At 37.0% G+C, this 17,125-nt stretch overlaps 1 protein-coding gene across 5 annotated transcripts in view; it reads left to right on the top strand.

The window, feature by feature from the left end:
• The first annotated feature begins 10,980 nt into the window (after positions 1-10,980).
• The window catches only part of wge (BAH domain and coiled-coil containing protein winged eye), a 253,125-nt gene continuing 246,980 nt past the window's right edge, over positions 10,981-17,125 (top strand). For 2 of the 5 annotated variants that reach the window (XM_081731406.1, XM_081731407.1), the window contains exon 1: positions 10,982-12,271. The gene's annotated coding sequence lies outside the window, so the exon portion shown is untranslated. Of the gene's footprint in view, positions 12,272-17,125 lie in introns of all 5 variants that reach the window. The other 3 variants (XM_081731405.1, XM_081731402.1, XM_081731404.1) reach the window with 2 other exon arrangements.

Raw genomic sequence — 17,125 nt, 5'->3', positions numbered from 1 at the left:
GAAATTCTTATTGATACGATACATAAATTTATATTGAGTTTATAAGTCTGATTTTTTTTTTTTTCCTCTTGGCTAATTCATATGTGTGGTCGATCCTAGAGAACAGAGTTCAGATGCTGGATGGTTATCAATCACCGGTTGGAATAACAGTACAAAGAATGATTTCATCTTTCTCGTTTCCAGGTCTAGGTCTGGGCAATCCCACGGTCGTGGTGCCTGGAGCTAGGTCTGGGTGGTATGAGGGAACATGTGTCTATTCCGAAGCATTCCAAAATTGATTAGTCGTTAATAACATTTAGAATGATTCATCTTTCAACGACTTTCCCGACCTTTTACTATATTTCCGGAATTATCCAGTAATCTGTTTCTTATTAAAGTACCCTATTTCTTTTCTTTCTTCTTTTCCTACCTCCTTCTTTTACCCTTCTACTTTCTTCTCTTTCTTTTCTATTTCTAAATGAAAGAAAACGAAGTCATGATTGAGAGTAGTCGCTATTGGCACGGTCAATAAGTTGTTTAGATGAGTTTTCTTCGGGAGTCCGATATGGAATAATCAACAATAACAAGAAAGTTTATTGGAAAATAATCCGGATTTCAATCAGTAGGTGATGTTTCGTAATCGTCCTCGTTCAAAGAAAGTTAATTTTTAGCGACTTCTCTCCAGTACATTGCACGTTATTATTATTTTTTCTTCGTTAACGTTTTCTTTCAATATTGGCTAACCGTGACAGGATCTGTTGTCCTGGAAACGGCGGTTTCTATGGCAACGGACTATCGTTTTCTTTCACGTTCTTCAGAATTTAGAATACCGAAAGAGGTAATTAGATTAATTAAAACATGTTTCAATGAATCCCAAAGTAAAGTCCGGGTAGGAAAAATTTTGGCCACGAGCTTTACGTCGAGAATGACCTGAAACAAGAAGATGCGTTGTCGCCATTATTATTCAACTTTACCCTGGAATGCGCTATAAGAAAAATCAAAGATAGCAACCAGGGCCTAGAGTTGAACAGTGTTCACCAGGTTATGCGTACGCTGATGATGTAAATTTAATAGGGGATGATATGAGAACAATAGAAAGAAATGCAGAGAAAACTAAATACATGGAAGTGCGTCGGGACCGTAACACGGCAAATTATGAATGCGTTAAAATATTAAATAATACTTTTGATAAAGTGGATACTTTCAAAATCTAGGATCAATATTAACAGACGAAAATCATATTCACGAAGAAATTAAATATCGACTAAAAACAGGGAATTCGTGTTATTATTCAGTTCAAAATCTCTTGTCGTCGCGAATTCTGTCGAGGAATTTGAAGCTTAAAATATATAAAACAATAATTATGTCTGTTGTTCTGTATGGTTTCGAAACATGGTAGCTTACTCTGAAGGAAGAATATAGACTGAAAGTATTTGAGAACAAGATGCTCAGACGAATATTCGGATCCAAGAGGAACGGGAATGGAGAATGACGAAAACTTCATAACGAGGAACTACATAAATTATACGGCTTACCAAATACTGTTAGGGTCACCAAATCTAGGAGACTTAGGTGGGCAGGACATATAGCCAGGATGGAAGAAAGTATGAACACTTACAAAGTGTTAACCGTAAGACCAATCGGAAAAGGAGCATTAGGAAGACGTAGGCGCAGATGGGAAGACAATATTAAGATGGATCTCGCAAAAATAGGAATACAAAGTAGAAACTGGATCCAGTTGGCTAAGGATAGAAGTCAGTGGAGAGCTTTTGTGAACGCGGCATTGAACCTCCGGGTTCCATAGGCTTATAGACTTAGTTAGTTTACGAAGTATGAGTAGATGCGTAGGCTGATACTACAAAAAGATGAAATGCGCATTTACTGAAAAGATGGGTTCTACTGACATTGGGCAGTCTATATACTCTTCGTGTTCTATGACCTAGGGGAGAGGAGGAGATAAGATTTCACATCAGGTTACGTCACACACAGTCGCACACCTTCATTTTGATTAAAAATGGAAAAACTAAGAGAAACCAATTTCATCTCACTTTTCTTTGTGGCAGTCGGATACAAATCATCACACTTTCCTTTGTGGCAGTCGGACACAAATCATCACACTTATCTGCAAAAAGCACTTTTCAAACCGGATTATTGGGGAGCCTCCAGTTCCAATGTTGAGGGGACATGTCTCCCCATTTTCCCGGAATTTGTGCCCGTACCTACAGCTGAGAACTTTTCAGCATGAGGAGAGGGACATATCCTCCTCTGGTATTTATTGCAATTTGTGCCCAAGTAGCGGAAGTGAAATTAATACATATTGATGAGACTACTAAACGCACTATAGCACGAAGTTCAGTTTGAAAGAATACAGAATACGATTCTTTTTAAAAGAAATGGAAAAGCCAAGGGAAGTCAATTTCATCTCACATTCCTTTGTGGCAGTCAGACACAAATCATGACACTTATCCCAAAAAGCACTTTTTAAGTCAGATTATTGGGGGTGGACAGTCCCCCCAGGTCCAAGATTGGGGGGACATGTCCCCCTCGTTCCCCCTGGGATATATATGGACTGTAAACAAATAAGGTGGGTGAGAAATGTGATTTGTCGCTATGTGAACAAGGCATAATTCTTACTTTGCTCAGCTACGGTAAATCTCGAAGGGAGATGGGTCTAATACTCAAAATCCACCACTTGACGGCAGGAAGAATAATTCACAAGCAAAGACAGCATAACAATCGTCCCTTCGTCAACAATGTGATACAGAAAAGAAAGCATCAACCACAGCAGATGGCCAAATAAAATCAATACCATTGCACAATGAAGGAATGAGTTCCCGACAACTCGCTTCTCTAATTCGAGATGACCTGGGAACTGCAGTTACTCGTACAGCTGTATGTCTTTACTGTATAAAGAGGATATTACGAAGAAAGAACCTGAAACTGACAAAATCACAGAGGGCATCAACACGTAGGTGTGAGAGCCGATATGCAACTTGGTCTTAAGGCAACTGGAAACACGTCAATTTCTCCGCCAAAAAGAAGTTTAGAATAGTGGCAAACGATTATAGTGTGAAGTTGTGGAGACGCACGAGCGTGGAATTTCACAAGGATTGCATTTAAGAGGTGCAAATATTCACTCACCGAGTGATGGTGTGGCTTTGCTTCACCGCTAAAGGTGTCAAAACGATTGTTATATGTGAAGGGTCAGTTGATGAAGGGATCAGAATATCTTCAAATTCTGATACGTAAAGTTTTTACAACAGTTAAAGATTACTTTCGTGAAGAAAATATTTACTATTTCGTTTTCCAGGACGATAATGCTTCATGTCACCGAGCGAAAATCGTTAATACGTGGTTCAAGAATATGAGTATTCAGAGACTCATGTGGCCTCCAAACTCACTTGACATGAATCCAATCGAAAATGTGTGAGTCAATATGAGCAGAAGATTGAATAGACAATTATCTCGAGTAAAATGGAAATCACGAACAGGTATTCCGGGTGTGATTCCACGAAATCGACGCTGGATTTTGCAATAGCCTTGTTACCAACACGCCTGGATGATTCGCTACACTGCAGAAAGCCCCTGTTGGACATACAAAATACTAGTTTGCTGTATTGTATTTCCTGATGTTTGTACACAATATATCTTACCCTTAAGATTTTTTTTTTTTTTTTTTTTTTTTTTTGTCTGCTCTTGTTGACCTTTCTTACTTTTATGTGTAACTCTTTCTACAAACGATCTGGTTCAAAACACACATAGCTACTTACACATGCATATAAATTAATTATATTAATCTCAATAACCTAAATAGTGGCCCCGTGTAACGTAGTCGCTAACGCTCTCGCCTTCGGTGCGAGCGGTCCCGGGTTCGATTCCCGGTGGGGGCACTCGGTCGAAAAATTGTAAAAAAAAAACTTTCTCCTGAATGAGGTTTTCCTGGGTTCTCCTCATTCACACCAGGCAAATGCCGGGGTGGTACTTAACTTATAGGTGCCAGGCCGCTTCCTTCCTTCCCCAATCCTTTCTTCCTTCCCTCTCCCCGGATAGTGTGATCCCCGAGGGACATCATCCCTCAAACGTGACGGGCTAAATGGCCTTAGATCCGAAAGCCTAGAAATCTAAATCCTCCCTCAATAACCCAAATATCTGGCGCAAGTATTAAGGATGAACTGCTCATTGAGAATATGCATTGTAATGTCATTAGGAATTCATGTAAAAAAATAGTTTGGTTAATGTATTTTGAGAAAACCATACAGAGTGTAAGAAATTCAGTAGAAAACTTGTAATGAATATTGCTGTAGAGAATGTGGTAAAATTATTCGATGTTGGACATAACAATCAACGCAATGTACTCCATTAAAGTGCAGGTATGAAAGTTTATTGTAAGCTTGTTCGTACCATGTGATCAGCCCTAGACAGGCCCGTAGCCTGCCCGGTGAAAGTTAGGGGGGAGGGGCGATCCAAAAATATTATAGTTCATCTCCACATTATAGTTCATTTGCAAGCCTGTGAAAATTTTAAGAGGGGGCCAGTAAAAATTTAGGGGGCGGCCCCCTCGACCCTCCTGGATACGGGCCTGGCCCTTCATAGTTTAAAATACATTGTTGTTTCTGTGGATCATGATGAAGTTTTGTTAATTGCTATTTACATCTTATCCAATTTATAACTGTTTTATTATTATTATTATTATTTTTTTTTTATCAACCTGAGTTTCAATTTCAAAGATTTCTGTGTAAGGTATGATCAAACAATTATGCTGTCGAATTCCCCTATTCTTTTAGTAACATAAATCTTTCCTGTTGTATATAGAGATCACGTCAAAAAATCTAATGTGCACAAATTAAGGATATACGAGAGAAAATATAAATGATTTATATTTTTTGTCTCTCGCTTTTTTGTAATAAATGCTTGAAAGATAAAAAATGTTTGCAATAGCCTATTTTATTCTTGTTTTACTTTACTTACTTATTGTGTATTTTATGATATTAACGAAAGGTAGAGTATTATGTATTAGAAATAGTCTGTGTTGTTTGAACCTTCTTTTCTTTCTATGCATTCATGTGCATTCTTGGAGGGAAAGAAGGTAAAGCTGTCTTGAAATTCATCGACTACACAGTACACACTGTTATTATTGTTAAATAAACTGGAAGTAGAGGTAATGTGTCAGCTACGCGGAATTCGGTTGGTCGAGTTTATAGCCACGAACTCCCGCAGCCCACCCTAAATTCTGCATTTCTTCAGTCCCACCAGGCGAATGCCAGAATTGTACCTTCTATAAGGCTAAGACAGCTGTTTTCCACATCCTTGTTTCTCCCCTATTTCGGTCTGAGCCTTGGCTAACTAAAGAATTTAAAGATTGAAACTTAATTATTGTAAAAAAGAAAAAAATGTCTACATTGCCCAGTTCTTATTTTCATTGTCCGCCCACCTAGCAACTAGGTCCGCCTTTTCCCGCCCACCCCATCAAACGTTTCTGACGCCGTCCCTGACAACAAAATTATCTGAAATGTGTTTTTATAAGAAATAGATGTCTGTAATGAAAAAAAGTAGGTAAAATTCTTGTTAAATGGTATCTTCTATTTTGATTGCAGGAAATGATTTGTGCAAAAATGAATCAACTGAAATGCGAGACCAATTCGTTGAACAATGTGTACAAACGTTGGTTTTGCTCAAAAGTCGTCTGCACAATATTGGTTAATTATAGTATCAGTCACTTGTACACCCAAGTATTTCAGACAAACCATACCTGTTGCAAGTAAAAGTAGGGTTCTCATTACAGATTTTACCATTCATTCCCGCTTCATCCACTTACAGAGGGAGATAGGAAAGATAATTCTTTAAGAATTAGATTTCCTGTTTAGCACTATGTCAATTATACTTCAATGATCTTTTTCTCTGTTGGATTATGGATGAAAAAAAAAAAAAAAAAACTAAAATTTGTTGATGCAACGAACGATTGCACTGGATTTCCTTCCTCAGCCAGAGACAATTAGCGTCGACTTTCTCATGCTTGGTATGATGTCGAGATCAAATCGTTGGGAATCGATTGTTCAAACGTTGTTGTGACGATCACAGCCGTGTAAAGGTTGATTTTCGTTCAATCTTGCGTTGCGTGCTTTGCTTGAAAATTTATCTTGTCGAAAGTAAGTTGTTTTATTCTATTGGCACTTAAAAACAAGAATTCAAAATCTCTTATAAAACCAAAATAGCAAGATTTTTAATGTTGTCTTCCCGTTCTGCCTAAAGGCCCTCCAGCACTTTGTAGAAAATATTTGATCTGCAGGCCAAACGAGAATTCCCGTTCTGCCTAATCTTTCGAGACTAGGAATTCTGGCCGGGGAGGAATTTCTTCAAGATAATTTTTCTTTAGTAATTGTAACAGATTCTGTAAAAAGAATAACTATTTCTTTGAGTTTTATCATAAATTTTAGATGTTATTTTACTTGTTCTTCTCTGAAAAATGAGTAGATACAGTTCTGTTATTAGCAGTGTTACTCACATCTACTTCAGTAAAAAATGAATGTGATTTAACAAAGCTACCTGCAGAGAAATGGAAAATTGATTGACTCAGTTGCAAGAAAGCCATTTCACAATGTAGCTGAAACGAAGATAAAACAAACTTACTTCGGTCTAGTATCAAGTCATTTCACAAGAAAATTTTATTCAGTTTTCCAGTATTTCACCTCCAACATGCTAAGGCTCGCAGTCTGGGGCGTCTTTAGGATTTTAATTTTCTGTAGACCCGCTCCCTCGCGTATGGATACATATGCGCATTTGATTGATTATGACAATAGAAAATTACTTTTACAGTAGTGGTTAATGCTGTTTATTAAATAATTATTTACCATTAATATAAACAGTGAAAAATATATGTACTCTTTATTCTATCTTTTAGTATTTATACATTTTTCAAATTTTTTGCAAGGCCGGTGCCTATCCGACCTACCCGCTAAAATTGCCACTGCTCGCAGTACGTAAAAGGTGTCACAGTTCACATCCTCAAGACTTGTTTGGCCATATATTAAGCAAACAATGTAAAGGAATGCGGATAATCCAACCTTTTGCTTTTATTGAAACTACAAAATACATACAAGTATTTCAATATTGATATTGATATGTTGTATTGCTGCTATTTACATTGACAAAATAAATATGAAAATATAAATATATATGATACTATTGCATATACAGGGTGTCCAATATACAATGCAACCCAGAGTTTGGAATAGTAGAATTTTTTTAACCTGAAGCGATACATAAATAATGGTTATACTGAAATGAAGCTTTGTTCGTGCATATATTCTTAACCCCTTCAGTGTGGGTGGCGAGTTAACTCGTGTCTTCAAAACGCACCTGCTGTGCGGATGGCGTATATATACGCTTTCATTTTGCTTTGACTATTTTTATTGCGTATGGCGAATATACTTGCCCATAGTATGAGTACTTTTATCCTGACAATATTTAGCGAGTTTGCGCTCAGCTGGTTTCAATTGTTGCTTAATTAAAAGAAGAGGAAAAAGAAAGAAATTAAAATATAGTTTGTGCTTCGTCAAATACAGTTTTCATTCTATGTTTTGTTTGAGAGCAGGCAGCACAGTAATGGCGTCAAAACGATATTTCAACGATACTGACATCGAGGAAGAGTTATTAATTAGTGATTCTGATGTAAGTGATTTTGAAACAGATTTAGAATCAACAGGTTTGGAGTCGGAGGAAAGTGATGATGGCGCTTTTAGTGATAAAGAAAAAAACTTACACTTTTTACAGCGGTTTGCATCTGAAAATTACGCACTGAAGTGGTTAAACTAGGAAGCAACGATTGAAGTACACTAGGAACCACACAGTGTTGCTAGATGTAACCGAAGGTGTTAATCATTTTTTTTCACAAAACATGCAAATTGACTCATAACTCATACGTATGGATGTTATGTCGTTCATTTTCAGTTTGTTTAGTTGGAGTAGCTTGAAAACTATGGAACAGACAAAAGAATGTTTCATTTCCACGAATAACTAATCGGATAAGGCCAAGGGCGCCCATGTTGTGGTTTCCAAGGGGGGGGCAAGTATAAGCAACATTTCAAATATAGTTTCAAATTTTGCTGTAACTATTCTAAAAATTCAATTGAGTTTTCGATATTCCGAAGTACAATTTCTTCAAGGGGGCGAGCGCCCCACCTTTCCCCCCTAATGGGCGCCCTTGGATAAGGCCTCTGTAAGGGGGAACTAGGGAAATCGTAGTTTTCATAAATTAACACTCTGAATCGGCAACATTGCTGATGTTTCAGTGTATCAAAAGGTGTAAGGACCTGTCTACATACATTATGCAATTCCTGAAAACAACGAAAAAGGAACTTTGAAATTATCATCATATGCTTTTTAAAAGTAGGATGCTTTTGAGGAGGGAAATGTCAGGTAAATTTGGGGCGTGCATCGTGGAGACTGGGGGAGAATAAACATCTGTTCTAAACACATGTTATACGAAAAGCAAAATTTGCTCGCTTGTTATTTGTAGACAGAGTTGTGATAGCGTACACAATAAGGTATCTATCTGCCAACTGGACGGTTCGGGTTCGGTCCTTAGTGGGACCAGAAATGTTTTCTCGTTCTACTGTCGTTCCAATATGTCTCTGAGGCTCACCTAGCCTCTTTGAAATGGATACCTAGGGAAGTAGAGGTGCCGGATGGAGCTTCTGTCAAGAAAGTGTGGAACCTTTACTCCGCACACAGCCCTTGGGCTTTCATGACCTGACCCTTAAAGGAAGGACAGGACCATCGCTATATTATTGTTATTTGTAGCGTACATTTTAATTCGTCAGCTCCTTCCGCAAAGCTATCTAATCTAAATAATTTTGTACAGCGGGGGTGTGCAAAGCTTGAGGCGGACACAGTTTACACTCAAACTAGTTTCCTAATATTGAATTAAAAGGATCACACTTTACAAAAGTTATTAGAACACACACTTTTCTGTTACAATTCATTAATGTGTTTCGAATAATCAGGTATTGTCAGTTTATAATTGAATATACCATTTCAGAAAGGGACTGAATCATTTTACATGCACTTTTATTTATTTGTACGTTTATTTAACCGCAGCCGCCGCGTTAGCTTAGTGGTAAGCTTTCTTCTAGCGCGTGAGATTCCTACTTCGATCACAGCTCGCGTTAAGTGGGCTTTGTGGTGGACAAACACCGTGTGCGTGGGTTTTCTTGGAGTTCTCTCGTTTCCTCCTACTTGCTTCATTCCATCACCACCGTTCCATCTCATCTTCACCGTTTCCATTCGCCTAAATGCTCAATCGTAAAACATAAATCCTAAAAAAAAGGAAAAAATGAAACTATAGGACAGTTTGCGACTCCAATTTGCACTGGAATTATTAACAATCAATAAGAACAATAATGTAAATGGAAATCAGTTAAGGGTCCATTATTAAATATCTGGATGCATAAAATTTGGATCACAACGCAATGTTACGTGTTTTTAATAACTGTAGTAATGAACCTGTGAAAATATTTACTGGGGATATACGTTTGGTCCCAAGTCTTGAATAGTTACTAGCAGCGGCGCAAATCTGCCTTCAACATTGGGTGGGATGGATAAGACTTTATTATTATTATTATTATTATTATTATTATTATTATTATTATTATTATTATTATTATTATTATTATTATTATTATTATTATTATTACTACTACTAGCGATGTTCAAAATATTTATGAAGTTGAAAAACAATGCTGTGGAGGAGCAGGAGAGCAGAGTTGTCTTCAACATTGGAAGGCTGGCAGATTTGAGGCTTATTCTGAGGGAAGGGGGCATCAATTTCACCTCACTTTCCTTTGTGGTAATCGGACACAAATCATCACATTTCTCTCCCCCCCCCCAAAAAAAAAGAAAAACATTTCAAATCGGATTATTGGGGGACTGTCCCCCAGTTCCAAGATTGAAGGGGACATGTCCCCCTCATCTCCCCAGGATTTGCGACAGTGGTTACTACTGTCATATCGTAATATATATATATATATATATATATATAGCCTATATCTAATGCTGATTATTGCAAACTGGAATGAAATTGTGTTGGCACAAATCGATATGTAATGTATTCCCTGATATGATTATATTTAAAAGCATCATCTTCGCATTTGACGGACGGTACACTCAAGAAAAAGAGTATAGTAAAATTAGAATTAATTAGAATGTGTGGCCACCAGATACAACGTAAGAACGATAACCACTAGGCTACATCTGATCATTACTTTTCAAATATTAAAAAGAAAACATACGTAGATCAATAAAATTACAAGGCCAGTCTGAAGGTAAACAATTATAAATACGGATATTCTGCATATTTACTATTTTACACGGTTTCCTATGTTTCAGTTCATGTGAAATAACTTTAAGCCCTTTCTGGCACGTTTAATTATGTATAATAGAATATGTAATATTATTTCGTAGGTTAAGTAAGTGAATGAATGCAATGTGTATTTAGGCCTACATTTGATTTCTGCAGGGTTACAGAAGTCGGGTATAAGGAGTTTTGACTGTATTCCATACACTGCACAAGCTCACTGCAAAACTATTAATATAAGACGTCGCAATTCTGGAAGATTCTGTAACTAATTCTTAACGAAAATCGAAAGTAAGTGCTTGCGATTGCGCAGTACAACTTTTAAGTATTTAACCTACATTTTACAAGCGTAAGGTGGAAAGGGATCGCAACGTCTTCGTGATGTTTCCAAGATGCGCGATGTTGGCACTACTGGTCTGCTAAGATTCTCGCGCGATCAATTCTCCGCCGCGGGAGTGCCTCACACAAGTCTTCCCAGCCTCTTTAACACATATGCAGCATTGCTTCTCCTCTGTTCACTCCCTCTCCTCTTGCATATACCCATCCCACTCAGGCGATGCACCCCCACCCACCCTCTGGGGGTACACAATACTCCTCCCTTGGATGCCATTCCTCTCCCCGCCATTTTCTCATAGTTGTTGTAAGCTCAGGTGAAGCCCAACCCGAAGCCCAGCCCACTGCCGCCTTCCCCGATCTGTTCCGAGCATGGCCGAAACAGCACAGCTTTTCGTGCTAAGCTAAAATACCGGTTACATTCGACCAAAGTAGGCGACAACGTGCCCACATATGGAACATGCAAGTACGAAATGCAGTTCAGATCTGAACCAGTGTCCCGGGCTTTTGTTCAAGCTCCTCTTGTGTTTCGCTGTCATCAGTAAACAATCAAAGTATATTATTGTTTTGCTGTCAACTGAACATGGAATTATACTAAACATGTGAATTGATAACTGAAACCAGTGAATATGAAAAACTTTCATCGAGGTTAACAATAACTTAGTTTTACGTTAATTACTTGTTTAAAACGTTTACAGTGCAATATTTTAAATTACAGTTTAACGCCTGTGATACGCTATAGTGTGTTATTTGAGTAGGAGAAACAAGAATTATTTCCAGCAGTTAATTTTGAAAACAGAAAAGTGTTGGTGCATAGATGTCGGACACGAGTGGCTGAAGATAGCGAACATCTTGGAAGATCCGTAGAATTGTACTGGGATATATTTTATTTGTGACAGTGTGCATCGTGAAAGTGGAAAGTCTCTAGAATACTGGAAAATTGTCGTCAATTGTTTTCCAAAGGTTTACTTGTTGCGATGAACAAATAAACGCACGTCTATCTTTTGATCTGAACGGTGCCGATGTTTGTATCTGTTGACGGCAAGTGTGGCATCAGTGGCCGAGAACTAACTGTATGAAGGACGGTAAATTGTTCTAGCTTTGGTGGATCCTCAGTTCAATGAAAGAACGTCTGTAACATCAGACGCATTGTTGACTACGCAAATAAAATAATCTGGTGAAATGTATATCCTTCGCATATTTTGAAATGTGTTGATGCTTCTACTGTGTATCGTGAATATAGTTTTTAGTGACGAGTGTTGCACCAACGGGAAGCAGGTTGTGATAAGTTAGAAATTCGAGTTCGTCTGTTGATGAAATGGAGCATTCTTGTTACTTTTACCCAGTTGTTTGGGACTTTGCAATTTTAGTAGTGGATACAGTTTATAACAGTTGTCAGTGTGATATAATGATCGTTTGCAAAGAGGAGCCAGTGTAGAACAATGTGTTAAAAACATTCACTCACTTTAACAAGAATAACTTTCTTTGTGAGGGGGAACAATAATTCCGTCACAACGCCGAACTACGATAGTTTATCACCTTCGAAGAAATGGACTGAACCTCGTGCAGCTGAGGTGTATTCTTCGGAGGACTTCTGCTTGCTTACAGGTACCGTATTCAAATTAATATTCTATACATCTTTGCTTTAAATGATTGTTAAGCGGCGATTTTGGATTGTTGACTTTTGTTAGTGATTGTCACATCAATTGTCTCGAGGTGTCTACAATTATTTCAAAATAGTGTCCGCTACTATTCCAGCTTTACCGGTACTTCGCCGTCATATCGTCAAATTTTAAGGAATGCTTGGATGGAGTGCTACGAAAAGAAAAACTTACGTTAGTTCGCGTTATTATTTTCTGAATATTGCTTATCGTACCTTTGGAACTACGTTAACAGAAATAAGTATTAAAACATGACCAAAGTAAACTCTTATCATTAACAATCTGTGTTCCGTTTCGGCAACGCAGCTTTGCTTCAAGTGTTTGCTTTGGCCCGATTTTTATTTTTTCTTATAATTTTTCTTTTTTCTTTCCTTTTTTTAGTATCGGTATGTAGAATGAAATTCGCGCAATTTTTTTATTAATGGTGTGTTTGCAATACGAAGATTAATTGTTACCTAACTAGATGATTCGAACGTGCGTCTTAGCGCATGTTTGCGATTGACTGACTTTTTCGTGGCCAAGTTGTTTATTGTTCTGACGGTTTGCCCTTGTAGGCGATTTTTATCGTGCGAGTTCTTAATATTATCGAAAGTATTCAGCAAGTTATAAAAGGTATCCTTGTTATAAATATTTTATTAAAGGTAACAAAATACAATAATTGAGAACTTTCTCGTAGTTGTCCATCGCGAATCTGTGACCTCAGAACGAACTTAAATATAATCTGAGTGTCAAGAAAACAGCACTGATTTTAATGCACGACTATTTTTGTAACTAATACTAATGCACAGGAACAAATAAGTGTGAATTGTTGATTAATCCTATGTTTGTTAATAGCGAAAAAAAGGCTGTATTAACTAGTAGACCCCTCCGATTATTACAAGCGTTTCGTCCCCGATTTTCTGTTGTAGGTAGCTTTTCAGGAACCGAACTGTTCATAATATTTCATAGTTTTTTTTTTTTTTTTTTTTTAATGTCAATTTTAACTATTGTAAGTGTAGGCTACTCATGTGAATACTACTCTTACTAGGTTTAGAACTATATATACCTTGAATAGAAATAAAAATCTTACCAAAGCAAACAATCATTGATAATTTGCCTTCATCAGACACATCAGGTAATGTCGGATGAAGGCAGTTATGTATTGCGTAATTGCTCAATTATTTCTGTTTGAGGCTACAGGCTACTTATGCCTTACAAGATACCGACAAAAATATTATTATTGAATATTTTCTTGCTACTATTGATAAAATTTTACTTTACCGATACTAAGTTTTATTGTAATGCAGGCACCACTCGTTATTTTCAGGAACTTGTCTACCGCGAAAACTAGTAATATTACAATTGTAAACTATTCTGTGTACCATTGGGGTTAAATTTGTGAATAGTGATCAATGTAGTAAACAGTTTTTGTTTGGTTAATTTGGAGTTCAGCGTCCCGTTTAGCACCGAGGCTATATGAGACGTAAAAATAGTGGCTCCTTAAGACCTTGCACTCCACAACGTTGTCATTCTGATATCCTCCTGTATCCCTGCAATTTTGAATTGGTTTAATATTATTGCCATTATATTCCAATATACTATGGAAAAGTTACCTATGGCTAGACATCCATCCTCCGTTAGCGGAGGTAACCTCACGTTTGACTTGACTTGTTAGTGGAGTGTCACGATATTTGATTGAAGTTGCTTTAATCAACTGACTTAAAAAATAAAATTATGTCAATAGACGGATAAGCGGCAAAATATATGCACTCTTAGTCATCCGGGTATAATAGCAATGAGTATAAATAGTAATAAATAGATTTTTCGCCAAAGTTCGTTTCTTGGTTTTAGTGTAAGAGACAGCTGTGTGTAGATTATTGCATTCACATATAAATATTGTTCATGTACTATTACAAAATACTTTCGAACATGTTATTACTCGTAAGAATAGCCTATAGGGTAAATCGTCATTGACAGATAGAACATCAGTTAAAAATATCATGAACAATAAACAATTCGGTCTGTAAAGTCGTTCTCGATCGGAAACCAGCGCTAGAATACAAATAACATAAATTCCATACTTCTATCCAGTTTTTGACATTTCGCGAAATTCTTCTGTCGAAATTTTACTACTAAAATGGGGAGCATCAGTTCATTATACAGGGAATAGAACTACCTCACGCTTTCATTTTAAACATACACTCCAGAAAAGTTTACTAAATGTGACCAAACATGTTTTTCCTCTGTATCCTATTATTATTGTTACTTGGAGCCAAACTCTGAACTGTTTTCCTTGAGACCAAACGTCTTTTCATGGGGTATGCAAGTAGTACGGTCGTCGTGCGGTAGACCCGAGATCGGTAGCCGCGCACACCGTTAACCGCCTTTGACGCGAAGCCGAATTGTATCATTTGACTAGTCGGTGAGCGAAGCAGACCAATTAGTGTCTTAGGTGTTTATATATAACTTTACGTTTGGTTTATTGAGAATAGTTTGAAAACTATCTTATATGGTAGCATTAAATTTTTATCTTCGTATTTCGTTTGAGTTACCGCAACTATGCTCCAACTGTTTGACTGTTTTATTTAGCTGTGCGTGGGGTAGATTTTTTTTTTTAATCTTTCCTAAAGATACTTTTCATGTTTATCATTATGTAATCGAAGTTATAGTATTAACTGTTAGTAGTTGCGTTTGATCAAATAGGAAACGCGTCAGTAAGCGTGCTACGTATTTAACGTTTGCTTTTTCATTCTAAATACTATATGAGCACGACATTCTAAATATTATGTCGAAATACAATACGGGTCACAGTAGAACACTAAAATACTGAGAGTACATTAGTATGTAAAACTACAAAGATTTTGACGGAAATTGTGCACCTGTTTTCGCGGTGTAGATTTGCAATATTTTTCTGATTAGTTTCTTTTTCAGTTTAAGTTGATTGTGCTATTTAAAAAAGAAATAAAAATAACAATCACTGAAAAACATAGTCTTGATGTGTGCTTTATTAACGCCTTTTCCAGGTTCATTCTGCAGCACAATGATATTTGGAACTATTTTAGTTTCAGTTGCGTATTCCGTTTCCGCACAATTTGTTTAGCAAGTTTCGTATTCTTTTACCTTAAAGGCCACAAACATGGGACATAAAACTAAACATTTCATTTCTCTTTGTTAATTTATGGTGAATATTAAAAATAGAAGTGTTAAGGATTTTATACGTACCAGTATGATGTTACTTCTGATACGTGATTTCATATTCTTACATTTAACAAAAGATCACTGAAATGGAGAGCATCCCAAAAATTATGTAGTTGGACGAGAATCGGTTCAGGTTTAGCCTTAATAATTTGAATAAGAATGTTAATATTTTTTCAAATTATATTTCAAATGACACTGTCGTTTTATTGTATTCATAGAAGTGTGGATCATTAGTTTTTTCAGTATAGGCCAAAACGTTATTTGACTGTATGCAGGAAGAATCAGGGTACTCCAGTGAATGCGAAGTTACAGTAGTACGGAATTCTGCAATATCGAGAACTGCATCGTTGCGTGATTAGCAGAAGCACGTTTTTAGTTGTCACAGAGATTTCTGCGTTTTGTTGTTGGTTCATGTGTCAAAATCGCCACTGCGCAGTCGACGGCGATCTCACGTGTAAAGAAGTGGTGTAGAGCGCATTTTAATCAGCTTCTCAGTGCAAGCAGATTTAAAAGAAAAAAAAATCGCGTTGTAAACCATGTGGAGGGGAAAAAGGGGAGCGATGAAAGTATCATAACATTTAACCTTCCTGCACTCTCTTTCTCTCTTCCCATCCATGTTTTTTTTTTCTTCTCTTGTTCTCGTTCAGCCTTTTTTTTTCGTTATGCATGCATATGTGTGTGTGTGTGTGTGTGTGGTTTATTTGGCAGGTATGCTACCCTGCACCTGATTGGAAATCTGACAGACGTATTTTTTTTAATGAATAAAAAACGGGAAACATGGTGGACATGCGTATGTCGTTCTGCCTTTATGAAAAGCATTCGAGTAAAACTATGTGATGTGTAAGGGGCTAGGGATGGAGGGTTTGTCATCGTAATCTATGCCTTATTTTGTATTGCTTTTGTCCCACCCATCGTTTTTACTCATGCCACGCCTTCCAAACCATTCTCTTTTTTTCTTTCCTTGTCGTTACTTTTAAATATGTATTTTACAGGTAGTAAGATTTAGAGGTTTCATAGGGTGGAGTATGTAGGTGTATTAATATCTTTGCCCGTTATTTGTCATGGATCGAGTTAGTTTTGCGGAGATAACATAGCGTGCACGTAGATAAGTTGGAGGTCCGTGAGAAGCCGGTGTTGGTGAGGCGCCACGAACAATAACGATTGTGTTTATTAAGCATATACTGTAATTGGCTCCAGTTCACATAGTTCCCAATGATATATTGTATCTAGCTAATCAAGCAATAGTAAATTTAAGATCAATGGTTGAATTAATAGCATTTAAATTATTTTGTAATGGTATTTTCATGCTGCAATTCTATAACTGACGAGGTAAATAAGAGAATTTGTTTTCTTTTGGTAATTTTACTATTGATCTTTTCTTTTCGATTCGTAAAATACACTTTTCCTAGTGAGAATGTCGTAGCATTTACTGTATCATAATCGTGCACAGAACGTTAATGGTATAGGTTATCTTGTCGTGAAAATCTTTTAATATGGTACTAGATGAAGGATTAAGGTCTAACAGCGTTATTTTGTTGATACATTTATTGGTGTGCAACTGTACAAAGTGAAAATATTCAGAATCGTTGGCCTCATGTACTTCCCCGATATTTTCCACACTTTT

Source organism: Thermobia domestica, chromosome 11, assembly GCF_964235325.1.
Source record: "Thermobia domestica chromosome 11, izTheDome1.hap1.1, whole genome shotgun sequence".
Classification (NCBI taxonomy): Eukaryota; Metazoa; Arthropoda; class Insecta; order Zygentoma; family Lepismatidae; genus Thermobia; species Thermobia domestica.
Note: the sequence above shows the minus strand (reverse complement) of the source record. Positions and strands in the feature narration are given on the sequence as shown.